This window comes from Bufo bufo, chromosome 5 (assembly GCF_905171765.1).
Source record: "Bufo bufo chromosome 5, aBufBuf1.1, whole genome shotgun sequence".
Taxonomy (NCBI): Eukaryota; Metazoa; Chordata; class Amphibia; order Anura; family Bufonidae; genus Bufo; species Bufo bufo.
The window spans coordinates 16,192,169-16,205,846 of record NC_053393.1 but is presented as its reverse complement, the minus strand read 5'-3'; the positions used below and the strand labels follow the sequence as shown (position 1 = coordinate 16,205,846).

The following is a 13,678-nucleotide window of genomic DNA, read 5'->3' as shown; positions in this document are numbered from 1 at the left end:
TTCCGGAATATCCAAGCACGCTGGCGGGGGGTCCGGGGCTTACGGTGGTCCCAGGTCCTTCCTGAAGTGGTCGAGTGTAGTCATCTAGTGCGATCCCCGGTGATATTGGTCATACATGCTGGAGGCAATGACCTGTGTCTGCTTAAGATAGCGGAATCGATCACATTGATACGGGCTGACCTAGAGAGACTTCCCTCTTTCTTCCAGGAGGCGGTCATTGTATGGTCGGAAATTATTCCCAGGGTCACATGGCAGGGGGCCAGGGACGCCTCTGCCATAGAGAGGGCCAGACGCACGGTTAATAATCGCATTTCTCGTTTTATCCGATCCAGAGCCGGTGTTGTGGTGCGCCATCGCCAGTTAGAAGGTGACAACGGGCGCTTGATGCGGCCCGATGGTGTCCATTTAAACGACATAGGGTTAGATATTTTCTTATCCGGTTTACAGGATGGTGTCGAGCAGGCCCAGTTCTTGTTGGGTGGGGGTCGGTGCGCCGTGTAGGAATACACGGGCCCCTCCGTGGAGGTCGGTGCTAAAAGCAAAATGGAGAAGAAGGCGGACTTGCCCACAGAGGGAGTCTGTGGGGCATACTGCTTCTGGAGACTCCAAAAATTTGTTGATGTTGGGTCAGTTATAAAATAAGAGGTGGTTAATAAAGAAATGAGTAATAAAGCTGTGACCGACTCTCACCCAACAAAAGAAGGTTGTCATGTCTTTATTTCTAGCTGCTAAGGGTTTATGGGGTTCAGAGTTTCATTCTCCACAGTCTGTAAGAACCGTGAAATGTAGATGAAAGTGGAGCTGACAATGTGAGGACCGTGCAGTGTAGATGACAGTGTGGCTTACAATGTGAGGACCGTACAGTGTAGATGACAGTGGAGCTGACAATGTGAGCACCGTGCAGTGTAGATGACAGTGGAGCTGACAATGTGAGGACCATGCAGTGTAGATGACAGTGGAGCTGACAATGTGAGGACCGTGCAGTGTAGATGACAGTGGAGCTGACAATGTGAGGACTGTGCAGTGTAGATGACAGTGGAGCTGACAATGTGAGGACCGTGCAGTTTAGATGACAGTGGAGCTGACAATGTGAGGACCGTGCAGTGTAGATGACAGTGGAGCTGACAATGTGAGGACCGTGCAGTGTAGATGACAGTGGAGCTGACAATATTAGGACCGTACAGAGTAGATGACAGTGGAGCTGACAATGTGAGAACCGTGAAGTGTAGATGGCAGTGGGGCTTACAGTGTGAGGACCATATAGTGTAGATGACAGTGGAGCTGACAATATGAGTACTGTGACTGTGTAGTAGACATGAAAGTGGGGCTGACAATGTGACGACCGTGCAGTGTAGATGACATTGTGAGGACCGTGCAGTGTAGATGACAGTGGGGCTTACAATGTGAGACCGTGCAATGTAGATGACAGTGGAGCTGACAATGTGAGGACCGTGCAGAGTTGATGACAGTGGAGCTGACAACATGAGGACAGTGCAGTGTAGATGACAGTGGGGCTTACAATGTGAGGACTGTACAGTGTAGATGACAGTGCAGCTGACAATGTAAGAACCGTGCAGTGTAGATGACAGTGGAGCTGACCATGTAAGCACAGTGCCGTGTAGATGACAGTGCGGCTTACAATGTGAGGACCGTACAGTCTAGATGACAGTGGAGCTGACAATGTGAGGACCGCGCAGTGTAGACGACAGTGGGGCTTACAATGTGAGGACCGTTCAGTGTAGATGACAGTGGAGGTGACAATGTGAAGAACATACAGTGTGGATGACAGTGGAGCTGACAATGTGAGGACCGTGCAGTGTAGATGACAGTGGAGCTGACAATGTGAGGACCGTGCAGTGTAGATGACAGTGGAGCTGACAATATTAGGACCGTACAGAGTAGATGACAGTGGAGCTGACAATGTGAGAACCGTGAAGTGTAGATGGCAGTGGGGCTTACAGTGTGAGGACCATATAGTGTAGATGACAGTGGAGCTGACAATATGAGTACTGTGACTGTGTAGTAGACATGAAAGTGGGGCTGACAATGTGACGACCGTGCAGTGTAGATGACATTGTGAGGACCGTGCAGTGTAGATGACAGTGGGGCTTACAATGTGAGACCGTGCAATGTAGATGACAGTGGAGCTGACAACGTGAGGACCGTGCAGAGTTGCTGACAACATGAGGACAGTGCAGTGTAGATGACAGTGGGGCTTACAATGTGAGGACTGTACAGTGTAGATGACAGTGCAGCTGACAATGTAAGAACCGTGCAGTGTAGATGACAGTGGAGCTGACCATGTAAGCACAGTGCCGTGTAGATGACAGTGCGGCTTACAATGTGAGGACCGTACAGTCTAGATGACAGTGGAGCTGACAATGTGAGGACCGCGCAGTGTAGACGACAGTGGGGCTTACAATGTGAGGACCGTTCAGTGTAGATGACAGTGGGGCTCACAATGTGAGACCGTGCAGTGTAGATGACAGTGGAGGTGACAATGTTAGAACCGTACAGTGTAGATGACAATGTGAATACCGTACAAGGTGGATGACATTGGAGCTGACAATGTGAGGACCGTGCAGTGTAGATGACAGTGGAGCTGACAATATTAGGACCGTACAGAGTAGATGACAGTGGAGCTGACAATGTGAGGACCGTGCAGTGTAGATGACAGTGGAGCTGGCAATGTAAAGACCGTGCAGTGTAGATGACAGCGGGGCTTACAATGTGAGGACCGTACAGTGTAGATGACAGTGCAGCTGACATTGTAAGAACCGTGCAGTGTAGATGACAGTGGAGCTGACATTGTAAGCACCGTGCCGTGCAGATGACAGTGCGGCTTACAATGTGAGGACCGTGCAGTGTAGATGACAGTGGGGCTTACAGTGTGAGGACCATATAGTGTAGATGACCGTGGAGCTGACAATATGAGTACTGTGTAGTAGACATGAAAGTGGGGCTGACAATGTGAGGACCGAACAGTGTGGATGACAGTGGAGCTGATAATGTGAGGACCGTGCAGTGTAGATGACAGTTGAGCTGACAATGTGAGCACCGTGCAGTGTAGATGACAGTGGAGCTGACAATGTGAGGACCGTGCAGTGTAGATGACAGTGGGGCTTACAATGTGCGACCGTGTAGGGTAGATGACAGTGGAGATGACAATGTGAGGACCGTACAATGTAGATAACAGTGGAGCTGACAATGTAAGAATCGTGCAGTGTAGAGGACAGTGCAGCTGACAATGTGAGAACCGTGCAGTGTAGAGGACAGTGCAGCTGACAATGTGAGCACCGTGCAGTGTAGATGACAGTGGAGCTGACAATGTGAGGACAGTGCAGAGTAGATGACAGTGGAGCTACAATTTAAGAACCGTGCAGTTTAGATGACAGTGGAGCTGACAATGTAAGAACCGTGCAGTGTAGATGACAGTTGAGCTGACAATGTGAGCACCGTGCAGTGTAGATGACAGTGGGGCTTACAATGTGAGACCCTGCAGTGTAGATGACAGTGGAGGTGACAATGTGAGGACCGTACAGTGTAGATGACAATGTGAAGACCCTACAGTGTGGATGACAGTGGAGCTGACAATGTGAGGACCGTGCAGTGTAGATGACAGTGGAGCTGACAATGTGAGGACCGTGCAGTGTAGATGACCAGTGGGGCTTACAGTGTGAGGACCATATAGTGTAGATGACAGTGGAGCTGACAATATGAGTACTGTGTAGTAGACATGAAAGTGGGGCTGACAATGTGAGGACTGTACAGTGTGGATGTCAGTGGAGCTGACAATTTAAGAACCGTGCAGTGTAGATGATAGTGGAGCTGACAATGTGAGGACCCTGCAGTGTAAATGAGAATGGGGCTTACATTGTGAGACCGTGCAATGTAGATGACAGTGGAGGTGACAATGTGAGGACCGTGCAGTGTAGATGACAATAGAGCTGACAATGTGAGGACCGTGCAGAGTAGATGACAGTGGAGCTGAAAACATGAGGACATTGCAGTGTAGATGACAGTGGGGCTTACAATCAGAGGACCGTGCAGTGTAGATGACAGTGGAGCTGACAATGTAAGAGCTGACAATGTGAGCACCATGCAGTTGAGATGACAGTGGGGCTTACAATGTGAGGACCTTACAGTGTAGATGACAGTGGAGCTGACAATGTGAGGACCGTGCAGAGTAGATGACAGTGGAGCTGAAAACATGAGGACATTGCAGTGTAGATGACAGTGGGGCTTACAATCAGAGGACCGTGCAGTGTAGATGACAGTGGAGCTGACAATGTAAGAGCTGACAATGTGAGCACCATGCAGTTGAGATGACAGTGGGGCTTACAATGTGAGGACCTTACAGTGTAGATGACAGTGGGGCCTACAATGTGAGGACCGCGCAGTGTAGACGACAGTGGAGCTGACAATGTGAGGACCGTGCAGTGTAGATGACAGTGGGGCTTACAATGTAAGACCGTGCAGTGTAGATGATAGTGGAGGTGACAATGTGAGGACCGTACAGTGTAGATGACAATAGAGCTGACAATGTGAGGACCGTGCAGAGTAGATGACAGTGGAGCTGACAACATGAGGACAGTGCAGTGTAGATGACAGTGGGGCTTACAATGTGAGGACTGTACAGTGTAGATAACAGTGGAGCTGACAATGTAAGAACCGTGCAGTGTAGATGACAGTGAAGCTGACAATGTGAGCACCGTGCAGTGTAGATGACAGTGGGGCTTACAATGTGAGGACTGTACAGTGTAGATGACAGTGGAGCTGACAATGTAAGAACCGTGCAGTGTAGATGACAGTGAAGCTGACAATGTGAGCACCGTGCAGTGTAGATGACAGTGGAGCTGACAATGTGAGGACCGTGCAGTGTAGATGACAGTGGGGCTTACAATGTGAGGACCGTACAGTGTGGATGACAGTGGAGCTGACAATGTGAGGACCGTGCAGTGTAGATGACAGTGGAGCTTACAATGTGAGGACCGCGAAGTGTAGACGACAGTGGAGCTGACAATGTGAGGCCCATGCAGTGTAGATGAGAGTGGGGCTTACAATGTAAGACTGTGCAGTGTAGATGACAGTGGAGGTGACAATGTGAGGACCGTTCAGTGTAGATGACAATAGAGCTGACAATGTGAGGACCGTGCAGAGTAGATGACAGTGGAGCTGACAATGTGAAGACCGTACAGTGTAGATGACAGTGGAGATGACAATATTAGGACCGTACAGAGTAGATGACAGTGGAACTGACAATGTGAGGACCGTACAGTGTGGATGACAGTGGAGCTGACAATGTGAGGACCATGCAGTGTAGATGAGAGTGGGGCTTACAATGTAAGACTGTGCAGTGTAGATGACAGTGGAGGTGACAATGTGAGGACCGTGCAGTGTAGATGACAATAGAGCTGACAATGTGAGGACCGTGCAGAGTAGATGACAGTGGAGCTGAAAACATGAGGACATTGCAGTGTAGATGACAGTGGGGCTTACAATCAGAGGACCGTGCAGTGTAGATGACAGTGGAGCTGACAATGTAAGAGCTGACAATGTGAGCACCATGCAGTTGAGATGACAGTGGGGCTTACAATGTGAGGACCTTACAGTGTAGATGACAGTGGAGCTGACAATGTGAGGACCGTGCAGAGTAGATGACAGTGGAGCTGAAAACATGAGGACATTGCAGTGTAGATGACAGTGGGGCTTACAATCAGAGGACCGTGCAGTGTAGATGACAGTGGAGCTGACAATGTAAGAGCTGACAATGTGAGCACCATGCAGTTGAGATGACAGTGGGGCTTACAATGTGAGGACCTTACAGTGTAGATGACAGTGGGGCCTACAATGTGAGGACCGCGCAGTGTAGACGACAGTGGAGCTGACAATGTGAGGGACCGTGCAGTGTAGATGACAGTGGGGCTTACAATGTAAGACCGTGCAGTGTAGATGATAGTGGAGGTGACAATGTGAGGACCGTACAGTGTAGATGACAATAGAGCTGAAAATGTGAGGACCGTGCAGAGTAGATGACAGTGGAGCTGACAACATGAGGACAGTGCAGTGTAGATGACAGTGGGGCTTACAATGTGAGGACTGTACAGTGTAGATAACAGTGGAGCTGACAATGTAAGAACCGTGCAGTGTAGATGACAGTGAAGCTGACAATGTGAGCACCGTGCAGTGTAGATGACAGTGGGGCTTACAATGTGAGGACTGTACAGTGTAGATGACAGTGGAGCTGACAATGTAAGAACCGTGCAGTGTAGATGACAGTGAAGCTGACAATGTGAGCACCGTGCAGTGTAGATGACAGTGGAGCTGACAATGTGAGGACCGTGCAGTGTAGATGACAGTGGGGCTTACAATGTGAGGACCGTACAGTGTGGATGACAGTGGAGCTGACAATGTGAGGACCGTGCAGTGTAGATGACAGTGGAGCTTACAATGTGAGGACCGCGAAGTGTAGACGACAGTGGAGCTGACAATGTGAGGCCCATGCAGTGTAGATGAGAGTGGGGCTTACAATGTAAGACTGTGCAGTGTAGATGACAGTGGAGGTGACAATGTGAGGACCGTTCAGTGTAGATGACAATAGAGCTGACAATGTGAGGACCGTGCAGAGTAGATGACAGTGGAGCTGACAATGTGAAGACCGTACAGTGTAGATGACAGTGGAGATGACAATATTAGGACCGTACAGAGTAGATGACAGTGGAACTGACAATGTGAGGACCGTACAGTGTGGATGACAGTGGAGCTGACAATGTGAGGACCATGCAGTGTAGATGAGAGTGGGGCTTACAATGTAAGACTGTGCAGTGTAGATGACAGTGGAGGTGACAATGTGAGGACCGTGCAGTGTAGATGACAATAGAGCTGACAATGTGAGAACCGTGCAGAGTAGATGACAGTGGAGCTGACAATGTGAAGACCGTACAGTGTAGATGACAGTGGAGATGACAATATTAGGACCGTACAGAGTAGATGACAGTGGAACTGACAATGTGAGGACCGTTCAGTGTAGATAATGTAGTGTCCCACTAGGTAAAGGTGGGCACTACACAAAAGGGGTTAATGTGTCTTAATTGCATTTAATGTCATGTGCATGCATTTTCCCTGTGTTAACTGGGTGTCAGGCCTGTCAGGGTGCAGTTTAGCCTCCCAGACGTTAGAGGGAGCCAGAGAGCCCTGGTTATATATAGGCAGGCCCAGACAGGGGAGAGTTAGTTCATTCCAGGGGACTAGAGGAGTTACTTCGTCTTCCTGAAGCTCCTGAGGCTAGGATTAGCTCAGTTGAGTCACCCCAGTAGAAGGACAGGACCTCCTGGGAGAAACCTGCAGTTACCCCCGAGCCAAGTAAGGACATTTCCAGCCAAGATAAGTGAACTAATAGGCAAAGGAACTATAAAGCAAAGCAAGAATTAATACGGGAGGAAGATATATATTTACCAAGGATTTAAGCCAGCATTTAGGCATCCGTGCCTTGGGATAGAAACCAGACAGGAGTTCTAAAAGAACAGTGTACACTATTTCTTAGGAAAGGTACAACCTGATTCTGAGTGTGTTATGGATTTACCCTCTGAGTATCTTGCATGATTAATATCTGCCATCTTGTGGAATAAGCCTGCTTGTGAAGCTTATTATAAAGGACTGCATTACCATCTTGATGTACAAAGTTGGACTGTTTAAGTAAAGCAACGTTTGGTTCACTATACCACCTGTGTACCTCAATTATTCCAACTATAAATCGGTGTGCCACCATTACAGGCACTGGCGTCACGAATCCAAAAGAGACCTTGCTTCAGGCACTCAAAATACCTGTAACATCCAGGGCACCTCATCCACCATCAGGCCTGGTCCCTACATACAGAGTGTGCCCCAGAGGAACTGTGTCTACCTCTCCTTCACTGCCGCATACCTGCCCAGGGTTCTCCTCCAATACAGTGAGCAACCCTCGATTGCCCATAACCATGACCTCACTTCGCTATACCCTGCAGGTGTGGCGTGCTGCATAAATTGGCGTCACAAACAGGATAACGAACATTCCTGCGCCATTGCGGATATAAAACTGTGTGCTGAAAATTGCCTTAAAGTGACCAAGCCCTAATTGTTTTATTAAAAATTGCTGGGCCAAAGAACTGTCATCATTTGCGGTGTGAAGATAATATTTTCTGGACTGTTTGCTGCTTATTTGAGCCACCGCTTGCTGTCAGTGAATAGACAGCGATTTTGCCACTTAAACCTGAGGTGGATTGCAAGTGCGCCTGGTGAACCGTTTGGCGCGAAAAAAAGAGGACTTTGGCGCGAAAAGAACCAGGCGGAGTCATCGCCCGGCCAGCAAGGAGGAAGAACGCCGCCCTGTCTGGAAGAAAAGGTGCCGCCTACCTGAGTCCCGGAGCTACGAGAGGCCGCGCCCACCTGCTGACGCTGTACGCAGGACGCTCAACGCCCGTAGCCACGCATCTCGCGAGACCTGGAGTGAGCACCACCGGAGTAAGTACAGACTTAAAACTTTCGCCGGCTCCCCCGATCACCTTACCGGAATCTTCCCAAACCCTGCCAGGGCACCGGAGGGACCCCCGTTAGTAACCAAAGACTTTTCTGTAAAAAAAAAAAAGGAAAGTTATTACCATTGCCGCTCCGGTCCGCTCCGCTACATTTAAAGGGCCATACCCACCTAGCAACGCCATGTCTACACCTGAGGAAATCGGACAGGTGGCCCCAGTCGTGCCTTCTGAAGTATCCACAGCCAACCCTAGGGCCCCTGCCGCCGCGGCACCGCCAAGCCTGATGCCGCTAACTATGCTGTACTATTTTGGGGCCCCCTGGTTCCCACGTTATTCAGGGGAAGCCCATAAGTTAAAGGACTTTAGGGAGCAGATACTGGCCTTGTTCCGGCTTTATCCCATAACTGCTGAACAACAAATGGAGATCCTCCTAGCTCAGTTGGAAGGGGCCGCCCGCAGGGAAGTCATGTCGTGGCCCCGCTCTGAGAAAAGTAGCCTGGAACAGATCTTTGATCGCTTGGGCACCACATTTGAGGCCAGAACGGTGTCAGAAGTTAAAATGCGTTTCTTCAGCAGAAAGCAGCAGCCTGGAGAGTCGCTCCGTGATTTTGCCCTGTCCTTACAAGAGACACTGAGAGCTGTAGTCCAAGTGGATCCTAAAGAAGCTGAGGACCAGGACCGGACTCTTAGAGAGCAATTCATTGCGGGCATAAGTACTGAGCATTTAAAGGGCCAGCTACGCATGTTGTCAGCTCAACACCCCCACTGTGCATTTCTGGACTTTAAGGAATTGGCCATCAGTATATTAGGCCAGAACCCTGCTCCAGGGCCAGCAGCCTCCTATGAACCCCAGGCTTGTCAGCCAAAGACTGTGAATGTGGGGTCTGCAGGGGTCAGTCAGGCCACCCAAGCTCCAGTCACAGATGTAGTGGCAGCCCTCATGGAGGAAGTGAACCATCTTACTCTAAGTCTAGAGAAGGTGTGCAAGAAAATAGAGGAGTGGGAGAGACCATTGTTACTAGAAGATCAAGGTCCTTTTCCTCCAAGGCTCCCACCTGCATATGGAGACGTATACCCAAAAGAGCCTGATGGGCGACCGAGGTACCGGCCCAGAAGTAGGAAACAGCCTGTCTGCCACCACTGCAAGAAATATGGACATACTGAATCAATGTGCTGGCAGTTAAACGGGCAACCCCTGAGGCAGAGGACCGCCCCTCGGGAGGTAGAACAGTAGGTCCAAAGGATCCAAGCTGGATGCCTAATTATGTAGGATCCCGTCCAAAAATTTATATATGTATCAACGGGATACCCTTTGAAGCCCTGTTGGACACTGGGTCACAGGTCACCACCATTCAACGGCCTGCCTTTGACAAATTCTGGGATCCAAGTCTCCTCACCCAGCCACCAGAGTCCTGGCTAGATATCATTGCCAGCAACGGTAAGCCAGTGAAAGTGCATGGGTATTGGGAACCTACCCTTCAGGTGGGAGACGCCACCCTGACACAGCAAGGCGTAATTGTGGTACAAGCAGGAGATAAAGGAGGACACCCTGTGATCTTAGGGACTAACGTCCTAAAAAATTGCTACTCCGAAGTGCTTGAAGCATTGAATCAAACTATATCTTCAGCCTCACCTGCTTCCAGAAGAGTTATTCAAAAGACTATCAGTGTGCTGTGTGCTCAACAAAGGTTCGCCAACAAGAAAGGAGAAATTTGCACCGTCCGGATCCGGGATAACCGGCCGGTAATTCTGCCTCCAAATTCCCAGATCATCCTGTGGTTCCGTGCTGTGTTAGGGATCCAGGGCCAGGACTATCAAGCCCTAGTGGAACCTATTCCCTTTGAAAATCACCCCTTCATACGGACTGCCAAGAGTCTGGTGACCGTGTCTCAAGGTAAAGTGCCTGTCCGTTTAATTAACTTTGGTGATCATCCCGTTACTCTCCTTAAACACTGCCCCGTTGCTCAGCTTTTCCAGGTGTCTTTCCAGGATGTGATCCGTCTGCCTGCCACGGAGGCGTTCCAGACCACACAGAGCAGCAGCACTCCTACAACATCCTGGTGGGAAGAACTACATGTGGGGGACGAATCCACCCCAAAGGAGCAGATAGAGGGAGTCCTGAAGCTGGTGAAGGAGCACCACCAGGCTTTCAGCAAGCACTCCACGGACTACGGAGAGGTCAGTGTAATCAAACTCACCATACCCACCGGCACTCATCCTCCTATTAAGGAGAGGCACAGACCCATACCACCTACTACCTATCAGTCTGTGAAAGAGATGATACAAGAGATGAAAGACTCTAATATAATCCGGGACAGTCATAGTCCCTGGGCTGCGCCCCTAGTACTTGTCCGAAAAAAAGATGGCAGCATAAGGTTCTGCGTGGATTACAGAAAAATTAATCAAATCACACACAAAGATGCATACCCATTGCCACGCATTGAAGAGTCCTTGACTGCCCTGGGGTCATCAGCCTATTTCTCCACCTTGGACTTAACCAGTGGGTACTGGCAGGTACCCATGGCCCCAGAAGATCGAGAAAAGACTGCTTTCACTACACCTATGGGCCTGTTTGAATTCAATTATATGCCGTTTGGACTGTGTAACGCTCCAGGAACGTTCCAGAGGCTGATGGAACGTTCTTTAGGCCATAGGAATTTTGAGACTGTACTCTTATATCTGGATGACGTCATTGTATACTCCAAGACGTATGAGGACCATTTGAAGCACCTGGGTGAGGTGTTTCAAGTTCTTGCTAAATATGGCCTCAAAATCAAGCCATCCAAGTGCCACCTGCTGAAACCAGCGGTCAAATACCTTGGGCACGTTGTCAGTGCCGAAGGAGTACAGCCTGATCCTGATAAGCTTGCTGCTGTCCGCAACTGGCCTACTCCGACGACCGTGAAAGAGGTGAGAAGCTTTCTCAGTTTTGCAGGGTACTACAGGCGTTTCATCCCGCATTTCGCACAAATTGCGGATCCCATCCAGGAACTTTTGAGGGGGCATCCAAAGAAGAGCCCGAAAACTCCTATTCCTGTTGAATGGAACCAAGAACGAGAAATTGCCTTTCAACTCCTAAAGAAGAAGTTGACTGAACCCCCTGTTCTGGGTTACCCAGATTATCAGAAGCCATTCCACCTCTACACAGATGCCAGTAAAAGAGGCCTGGGGGCCGTGTTGGCTCAAGTGCAAGATAACAAAGAAAGGGTAATTGCCTACGCCAGCAGATCCCTGAAGGGAGCTGAAAAGAATGACCAGAATTACAGTTCTTTCAAGCTGGAGTTTCTTGCCTTAGTGTGGGCTGTGACCGAAAAGTTTAAAGATTATCTCGCTGCCACACCATTTGTTGCCTTCACGGACAATAATCCCCTGGCACATCTGAATACAGCCAAATTAGGGGCACTGGAGCAAAGATGGGCCTCCCGCCTTGCCAACTATGACTTTACTGTGAAGTACCGGGCAGGCCGCTCCAACGATAACGCCGATGCTCTGTCGCGGCTTCCCACTACAGAGGCCCCAGATGAGCTAAAAGATGCCTGGGAGGAAGTGGAAATGCCCGCGTTCTACAATAAATTTGCTCAGCAGGATAATATCCGTACTGAAGATCTCCCTGCTGCTGATCCTCCCTCATCAGATGATCCTGAGTCCAGAGGCGATCAAGAAAGATGGATTAAGCTCCAGTCCGAAAGTAGAGTCCTCAGTGAACTGCTCGACTTCCTTACCAGTGGGAAAATCCCTGAGAGAATCCGCAGGAAGAGTGCAGACCCAGAACTAGTAAGACTGTGGAGACATCGCCACCAACTATTCCTTCAAAGAGGCCTGTTACTCAGAAGGAGTCTGGATCCAGTGTCCTGTGATAGAGTTTACCAAATTCTCCTGCCACGTCGGGATGCCAGCCTGGTGCTGGATATGTACCACAACCAGTCCGGACACTTCGGTGTGCAAAAGACTGAGGCCACCATACGTAGAAGGTTCTATTGGATTGGGATGAGAGAAGATATCGAGAAATGGTGCCGAGAATGCACTGCCTGCGCTGTGGGGCGAACTGAGCGCCATGACCAGAGGGCGCCTCTCCATCCTATTGTAAGTACAGCTCCTTTAGAACTTGTCGCGATTGATCATGTGAAGTTGGAGCCGAGTAGCTCTGGGTATACGTATGCCATGACTATAATTGATCACTTCACCAAGTTTGTCGTAGCAGTGCCTGTGAAAGACCTGACAGCTAAGACTACAGCGGAGGCGTTCTGGAAGCATTACCTGCTGCCCTACGGCTGCCCAGAAAGGATCCTCACCGATCAAGGGTCTGCGTTTGAGTCACAGCTGTTCCATGAGATGTGCCTGCTGCACAACTGCCAGAAAGTCCGGACCACCGCCTATCATCCGCAAGGTAACGGACTCTGTGAAAAAATGAATAAGACTCTCATTGGAATGCTGAGAGCAGTACCCCCTGATACGAGGGGTGATTGGCCTACTCTGTTGCCACAACTTATGTACACTTATAACAACACCATCCATTGTTCCACCGGTTACACCCCGTTCTATCTGATGTTTGGGCGACAAGGGAGATTACCTGCGGATCACTCCCTGGGGGTACAAGTGCCGGATGTGATCAACCCACTGCCCAGGATTGATTGGGTAGTGGAGCACCAAAGGCGTCTTCTTAATGCCAAGGAGATCGTGCAAGAACGCATGGAGAATGTCCGGGAACGCCAGCAAAAAGACTACGACCAGACTGCCCATGCGGGACCCCTGGCTCTTGGAGACAAGGTATGGTTGAAAAACAACCACCGGACCAGCAAGTTGGACAGCAAATGGGAAAGGATTCCCTACATTATTACTGCCATACCCAATGCTGCAGCCCACATTTACCAGGTCTCCATAGAAGGAAAAGGTCCCCAAGTCGTTCACAGGAACCGCCTCAAGCCCTGTATAGAAGGAGAACCAGCGGCAGAGGAGATGGAGCCTGAGCCTTCTGAGGAAGAGTTGCCGGCTCCACCTATGGACCCTATGCAGGCTGTGGAGAACTTGATCCATGAGAAAGAGCCGCTCCACTGGGCCCTCACGCCTTGGTTGAATTTACTCTTCCTGCTCCCGTTCCTGTTAGTCCTCCGTCTCAGGACATCTTACCCCAGAGAGCTCCTGAAGTAGTTCCAGAGGCGGTGAGC

General features: G+C 49.9%; 1 long non-coding RNA gene across 1 annotated transcript; it reads left to right on the top strand.

Annotated features, from left to right (window-relative positions):
* The first annotated feature begins 336 nt into the window (after window positions 1-336).
* On the top strand, window positions 337-13,407 carry LOC121002673. Its single transcript, XR_005779307.1, has 3 exons — window positions 337-467; window positions 8,324-8,328; window positions 13,396-13,407. It is a non-coding gene; the product is annotated as an uncharacterized LOC121002673 (long non-coding RNA).
* The last annotated feature ends 271 nt before the right edge of the window (window positions 13,408-13,678 follow it).